The 8,095-nt window shown below is 39.6% G+C and overlaps 2 non-coding genes across 2 annotated transcripts; both read left to right on the plus strand.

The window, feature by feature from the left end:
• The first annotated feature begins 3,234 nt into the window (after positions 1 to 3,234).
• Positions 3,235 to 3,341, plus strand: LOC116014551. The gene has a single exon (XR_004097420.1). It is a non-coding gene; the product is annotated as a small nucleolar RNA R71 (small nucleolar RNA).
• A 1,647-nt stretch (positions 3,342 to 4,988) lies between these two features.
• On the plus strand, positions 4,989 to 5,095 carry LOC116014552. Its single transcript, XR_004097421.1, has one exon. It is a non-coding gene; the product is annotated as a small nucleolar RNA R71 (small nucleolar RNA).
• Positions 5,096 to 8,095: the final 3,000 nt, after the last annotated feature.

Genomic DNA, 8,095 nt, shown 5'->3' on the forward strand with positions numbered 1-8,095 from the left:
CGGGATGTAGTATTGATCGATCATTACTGGGATGTCTTCCAATACTCCCACTGGGCGCTTTATTAAGCGATTCGCCATTTGAAGTGTCATGCTAGTGGGTTTCGGCTCTCNTGAAATGACTTCAATCTTTGCCGGGTCTACTTCAATTCCCCTTGCTAAAATTTTGTGGCCAAGAACTATGCCTTCAGTTGCCATAAAATGACATTTTTCCCAATTCAGAACTAAATTGACTTCTTGGCACCTGCACAGAACTTTATCAAGATTTATCAAACAATCATCAAACGACTTACCATAAACTGAGAAATCGTCCATGAATACTTCCATGATTTCTTCCACCATTTCAGAAAAGATTGCCATCATGCACCTTTGAAAAGTAGCTGGTGCATTACACAAACCAAATGACATCTTTTTGAAAGCAAAGGTGCCATATTGACATGTGAATGTTGTCATTTCTTGATCATCTGGGTGAATAGAAATATGAAAATATCCTGAAAAACCATCTAGAAAACAGAAGTATTCATTTTTGGACATTCTCTCAAGCAATTGATCAATAAATGGAAGGGGGTAATGATCTTTCCTAGTAGACTTATTCAATTTTCTGTAATCAATGCACATTCTATGACCAGTAACAAGTCTAGTAGGAATCAACTCATTATTGTCATTTTCAATGACCGTTATACCGCTCTTTTTCGGAACAACATGTATGGGACTCACCCACTTGCTGTCCGAAATAGGATATATAATGTCGGCCTCAAGCAATTTCAAAATTTCCTTCTTAACTACATCCTTCAAATTGGGATTTAATCTCCTAAGGGGTTCGACAGTAGGTTTGGCATTCTCTTCTAAATAAATTCTATGTATGCAGTACTTAGGATCAATGCCAATTAAATCACCAATAGTATAACCAATTACCCTCCTATGTTTTCTAAGCACATTAAGCAGCTTATCAATTTCATCACTATGCAAAGAAGAATTAACAATTACAGGATAAGTGGAGTTAGAGCCCAGAAAAACATACCTTAGACTAGGAGGTAAAGGTTTTAGTTCTACCTTTGGTGCATGTTCCTCTCTTAGCGGGTCAAGAGCAGCAAAAATTCTTTCTCCAGCCTCACCTTGACCAAAAATCCCTTGCTCGCATGTGTCCATCTCCTTTTGGGTGCAGATTCCAAATTTCTCAAGAAGTTCTTCAACAATCGAATACTCCTTGTCAATCTTCAAGACTTCACTAGGGTTTACCTCACAAATTTCCACCATATTGCATTCATCAATGTAAGTTGGTTGGTGTTTGGCCATTTTGAATATATCAAATTCAATCTTGTGATCGGCCACTTCCATAACAAGCTTCCCCCTTTTTACATCAATGATCGCCCCAGCTGTGGCTAGAAATGGTCTACCAAGGATTATGGGTACCTTGGCATCTTCCTCAATGTCAAGAATCACAAAATCTCCCGGGATGTAGTATTGATCGATCATTACTGGGATGTCTTCCAATACTCCCACTGGGCGCTTTATTAAGCGATTCGCCATTTGAAGTGTCATGCTAGTGGGTTTCGGCTCTCCAAGGTTGAGCCTCTTGCAAAGAGAGTAAGGCATGAGGCTCACACTAGCTCCGAGATCACATAGAGCACGACCCACAACAAATCCTCCAACGATACATGGAATAGCAAAACTTCCAGGATCCTTCAACTTCGGTGGTAGATTCTTTTGTATTGCAGCGCATGCCAATGCTCCCTCACTAAGATCTATCACTGCACTCTTCTCCAGCTTCTTTTTATTACTCAAAATATCCTTCAAGAATTTCTTGTATGATGGTATTTGAGTAACAGCATCCACAAAAGGCATAGATATCTCCAACTTGTCAAGCATCATCTTGAATTTGTTATCCCTATCGGTTTCTTTGGACTTCCACAACCTTTGTGGAAATGGCAATAAGTTGCAAGGAATCACCGAATCATCAATTTGCTTGCCCTTGTTCTTTTAAGGAATCACCGAATCATCAATTTGCTTGCCCTTGTTCTTTTTACCTTGGCTAGAATCATCAATTTGCTTGCCCTTGTTCTTTTTACCTTGGCTAGGATCCTCCTTTGTCTGCACTTGTCCTTCGGGATCTTGGCTAGGATCCTCCTTTGTCTGCACTTGTCCTTCGGGATCTCCTTTTTGTGGTAGAAGTTCTTTTTCTTTCCCTTCATGATCTCCTTTTTGTGGTAGAAGTTCTTTTTCTTTCCCTTCATTTTCAAGAGTTTGTGGTAGAAGTTCTTTTTCTTTCCCTTCATTTTCAAGAGTAATGTTATCGTCTGGAAAGGGTGGATCAGTCAAAGACTTGCCACTTCTAGTTACAACAGCATTGACTTGATTCCTAGGATTTTCAGTGCTTGCTAGAAGTTTACCATTAAATGAAGGTTGGGTAGAAGCTTGGGCACCTCCTCCTTGTTGTTGAGCTCGAAGACCTTCAACTTCGGTTTGCAATTTACTCATTTGTGTCATAATCATGTTCATGAAGGTTTTCATGTCTGGATCTTGTGAATACCCTTGCTGATTCTGAGCATTTTCTTGGCTCGTACCTTGTCCTTGATTTCCTCTCCATTGCTGGTTGCCTTGATATCCACCTCTAAAGCCTTGGTTGCCTTGAAAACCAGGAGGTGGATTTCTCCCTTGAAAACCTTGATTGCTCCAAGAAGGATTGACATGATTCCTCCATTGCGCTTGGCCTTGAGGTCTGTGGTATCCAATCATGTCAACTTGCTCTACTGTTGAATAAGAGTTGTGGCTGCAAGGTTCCAATAGCTGACAATTTTGAGAAGCATGAGCACCGCCACAAATAGCGCAACTGAGCACCATAGCCATAGTTGAAGATGGTGGTGGACTTGGAGTTGTCGTTTGTACCATCGAGTAGGCTTGTGGTGTGGGTGGCATCTGGGATGAGGAAATGACTGACTGAGCATTCGCCTTCTTATTCAGCACAATTTCTTTCAACATGTGTTGGATTGAATCCAGTTGGGCTTGCATGGCAACCTTCTCATCCACTTCAAATATACCTGCTGCTTTCTCTTTCCTTGGTTGCTCGACTCTTTCATTGTACCAATACGCAGTGTTGGCTGTGATTCTTTCTATCAGCTGCTCTCCATGATCGGGCGTCATATCAGGAAACACTCCCCCCATAGAAGAAGTATCCAACACTGTCTTGTAGTTGTCCAGCAATCCTTCATAAAAAGATGAAATGAAATCCCAGGAGATAGGAGATTCCTAGGACACTGCCTCCTGAGATCCTTGAACCTCTTCCATGCCTCGTATAGATTTTCACTTCCGAATTGCTGGAAATTATGGATTTGCTTCTTCAATTTTGCAGCCTTGGAGGGTGGATAGTATTCTTGCATGAAAGATTTGTACAGCTGGTCCCATGTGTTGAAATGATTTGGCCCGAAGGAATTGAGCCAACTCAGAGCTTGATCCCTCAACGAAAATGGGAACAATCGCAGCTTGATTGCATCCATAGATACCCCATTCATCTTGATAGTTTGGCATATTCTGTCGAAATGGGTGATATGCGCTTTAGGATCTTCCAACTTTGAACCTCCAAATTGATTTGCTTGCACCAAGTTGATCATGGAAGTCTTGAGTTCAAAGTTATTGGCCTCGATTCCGGGATAGGCAATGCAATCTTCTTCTTCAAATTGGGGAGCCAGATGAGTAGCCATGGGTTGAAAATTTTGTGCTCTTTGGTAGAAGTAGGGTTGGGCTCTTTGAGGGAAATTCTGGTATGGGTCAAACATAGGGTTTGTGAAGAAATTTGGGTTCAAAAGATGAGGAAAATTTTGCATCCCGGCTCCTTGTAGTTGCGGTGGAAATTGAAAACCTAATCCTCCTCCTAAATAAGGATTTAGATTCGGATTTTCCATGGAGGTAGAGATTGGTATTCGTACCGGTGCCACTGGATCTTGAGAGGTATTGGGTTGAGCCTCCGTGTGTGCTCCTTGACTCTGGCTTGNATCTCCTTTTTGTGGTAGAAGTTCTTTTTCTTTCCCTTCATTTTCAAGAGTAATGTTATCGTCTGGAAAGGGTGGATCAGTCAAAGACTTGCCACTTCTAGTTACAACAGCATTGACTTGATTCCTAGGATTTTCAGTGCTTGCTAGAAGTTTACCATTAAATGAAGGTTGGGTAGAAGCTTGGGCACCTCCTCCTTGTTGTTGAGCTCGAAGACCTTCAACTTCGGTTTGCAATTTACTCATTTGTGTCATAATCATGTTCATGAAGGTTTTCATGTCTGGATCTTGTGAATACCCTTGCTGATTCTGAGCATTTTCTTGGCTCGTACCTTGTCCTTGATTTCCTCTCCATTGCTGGTTGCCTTGATATCCACCTCTAAAGCCTTGGTTGCCTTGAAAACCAGGAGGTGGATTTCTCCCTTGAAAACCTTGATTGCTCCAAGAAGGATTGACATGATTCCTCCATTGCGCTTGGCCTTGAGGTCTGTGGTATCCAATCATGTCAACTTGCTCTACTGTTGAATAAGAGTTGTGGCTGCAAGGTTCCAATAGCTGACAATTTTGAGAAGCATGAGCACCGCCACAAATAGCGCAACTGAGCACCATAGCCATAGTTGAAGATGGTGGTGGACTTGGAGTTGTCGTTTGTACCATCGAGTAGGCTTGTGGTGTGGGTGGCATCTGGGATGAGGAAATGACTGACTGAGCATTCGCCTTCTTATTCAGCACAATTTCTTTCAACATGTGTTGGATTGAATCCAGTTGGGCTTGCATGGCAACCTTCTCATCCACTTCAAATATACCTGCTGCTTTCTCTTTCCTTGGTTGCTCGACTCTTTCATTGTACCAATACGCAGTGTTGGCTGTGATTCTTTCTATCAGCTGCTCTCCATGATCGGGCGTCATATCAGGAAACACTCCCCCCATAGAAGAAGTATCCAACACTGTCTTGTAGTTGTCCAGCAATCCTTCATAAAAAGATGAAATGAAATCCCAGGAGATAGGAGATTCCTAGGACACTGCCTCCTGAGATCCTTGAACCTCTTCCATGCCTCGTATAGATTTTCACTTCCGAATTGCTGGAAATTATGGATTTGCTTCTTCAATTTTGCAGCCTTGGAGGGTGGATAGTATTCTTGCATGAAAGATTTGTACAGCTGGTCCCATGTGTTGAAATGATTTGGCCCGAAGGAATTGAGCCAACTCAGAGCTTGATCCCTCAACGAAAATGGGAACAATCGCAGCTTGATTGCATCCATAGATACCCCATTCATCTTGATAGTTTGGCATATTCTGTCGAAATGGGTGATATGCGCTTTAGGATCTTCCAACTTTGAACCTCCAAATTGATTTGCTTGCACCAAGTTGATCATGGAAGTCTTGAGTTCAAAGTTATTGGCCTCGATTCCGGGATAGGCAATGCAATCTTCTTCTTCAAATTGGGGAGCCAGATGAGTAGCCATGGGTTGAAAATTTTGTGCTCTTTGGTAGAAGTAGGGTTGGGCTCTTTGAGGGAAATTCTGGTATGGGTCAAACATAGGGTTTGTGAAGAAATTTGGGTTCAAAAGATGAGGAAAATTTTGCATCCCGGCTCCTTGTAGTTGCGGTGGAAATTGAAAACCTAATCCTCCTCCTAAATAAGGATTTAGATTCGGATTTTCCATGGAGGTAGAGATTGGTATTCGTACCGGTGCCACTGGATCTTGAGAGGTATTGGGTTGAGCCTCCGTGTGTGCTCCTTGACTCTGGCTTGCTCGGGAACTACTTCCTCCGGGAGACATTTGGCCTGGGTTGCTAGATTCACCGGTGTCCATGTTTATCTCCACTGGTTCAAACTCTTTCAACTGATTGGATGAACCTTTCTTCAACTTCCTTAACTCTCTAGAGAGTTCTTGGTTTAAAGGACTCAACTTCCTTAACTCTCTAGAGAGTTCTTGGTTTAAAGGACAAAGGTTTTGACCACCTTGTGATCTAGTTTGCATAAATCGACAAAGGTTTTGACCACCTTGTGATCTAGTTTGCATAAATCGAAAGGTATCCAAATTTAAACAAACTTAAGAAAACACTTAAACAATAAAAACAAAACTTGATCTCCTTCAAAATTCATTAATTTTAATGCTAAGATTAGATAATTAATCATACAATACAACCAGATATGCCAATCCCCGGCAACGGCGCCAAAAAGTTGATGTGTAAAGTGGTGTAGTGAATTCTTGGGTTAATTATATCGTTCTCAAGGGATTGGGTTTTATGGCATGTACTTGTATATCAATTAAATTCTTAGGCATTAAGATGAATAAATTTAACAAGAATCCAAGCAATCATATATGAGTTGATATGTAACAAGCTATAACAGGTTCAAGAATTAAAAGCAATATTACAATTGGTATAAACTCTGATAATTAAAGATAGGACTTGAATTAAGGAGAATTATCTTATAGATGCAATAATAACAAGATTAGGGGAAAACAAGTAATTTAAGAGTTCAATGAATTGCACAAAAGAATCTTTAATCTAAATTTCATTTTCATGAACTAAAGATAAAGATTAGAACAAGGATTTGCTCCACTTCCGTGACATATCAATTCCTAGTTCTTAGAGGACATAAGCAATTTAAAACCACAATGTTCTTTACTTTCATAAATTAAATTGGGTGCATACAAAGAGTAGCTTGATTTCAACATATAACTTCCATTATAAAATGAAATCATCCAAAGGCAAGTTAACAAATGTTACGTACCATTTACTAACAAGATTTCAATTAAATCTATGCATACTTCAATAAACTCTTGAATTAAAGCCTTCCCCTTTATGAAATATTCATGAACTTAGCATCAATAAAGATAATCCTACCCTAATTCAAGTCCTTAATGCAACTACTCACAATTCATAATGGAATACAACAAACTAACAATATTTAAATTCATAAGCATGGTAAATAAATTGTAAAGAGATAAAGGGAACAAGAAAACTTATGGATTGAAGACCAAACTCTTGGAGTTTCCTCCTACACTCTTGCTTGAACAAAAACACAACACTAAAACTAAGCTAGAATGAGAGGAGATAGAAGGAATTGGTGAGGAATGGTGTGTTGAAGTTTGAGAGTTACAAGGCTTTATATAGGCATCAAAAGGGAGCAAAGATGGACAATTACATATGCAATAACCTCACATTCCATCTGAATTTGGAAATGGGGAATTACATATGCCATGACCTCACATATCATAATGAGAAAGAAGATGGAAAATTTCGCAAGCAATGACATCACTGCACGCAGCTTCATCTTCCGGGCTGTTTTTTCTCCATTTTATGTTCGGAATTATGAGTTTTTTATTTCTGGTAAAGTTGTAGCCCTTGCAGTCTTCTTTCTAACGGTGCAAAGATCACTTAATTTGGATATTCCTATTCTGAGATATGGTCAAAATACCGAACAATGGACAATTTGTGCGGAAATATCATATTTTAGACACTTGTTCCACTTTTGCTTTGGTTTATCCATATGATCAATCACCATCCAAAATATCACTCTTTGATTCCATTATTGCCTGATCTTTAATGATGAAAATGGACCAAATCTTCTTTGCTTTTGTCCTCCACTTTAATTCATCATCATCCATCTTCTCACTTTTGTTCTTGTCCCTTGATGATCCTCCTTGTCTTCATGATTTCCCTGATATCTCCTACTAGCAATTAAACACATTTGGATGGCTTATTAAAGATGAAAATTACAAATTAAACTTAGGATTTCTCTAAACCATCCCATTAAATGCAATACGGCCTAATTTTCTTTACTTTATTCCAAATAAGATGATAGTTGCAAACATTAATCAAAGTAAAGAAAATCAAGGCTATAATGATCACAATTTATACAATCTAGTGGACAAATAAGCTTAAATATGGGGATTAAATATGATCAAATATGCACTTATCATTCACATCTAATTTGGGTCGGGTCAATGTGGATTCTGGTGTTAGGAACATAATGTAATAGGTTTTGATGATACCAAAATGTTTTTTTAGAATCCCCTAAGTCTCGAAAGATAGGAATCAATGTAAGTTCGACAAGTAAACTAAGAGCGAAAATACAGCCGGGTAACTTGAGCTCAACT

This window comes from Ipomoea triloba, chromosome 3, assembly GCF_003576645.1.
Source record: "Ipomoea triloba cultivar NCNSP0323 chromosome 3, ASM357664v1".
NCBI classification, from domain to species: Eukaryota; Viridiplantae; Streptophyta; class Magnoliopsida; order Solanales; family Convolvulaceae; genus Ipomoea; species Ipomoea triloba.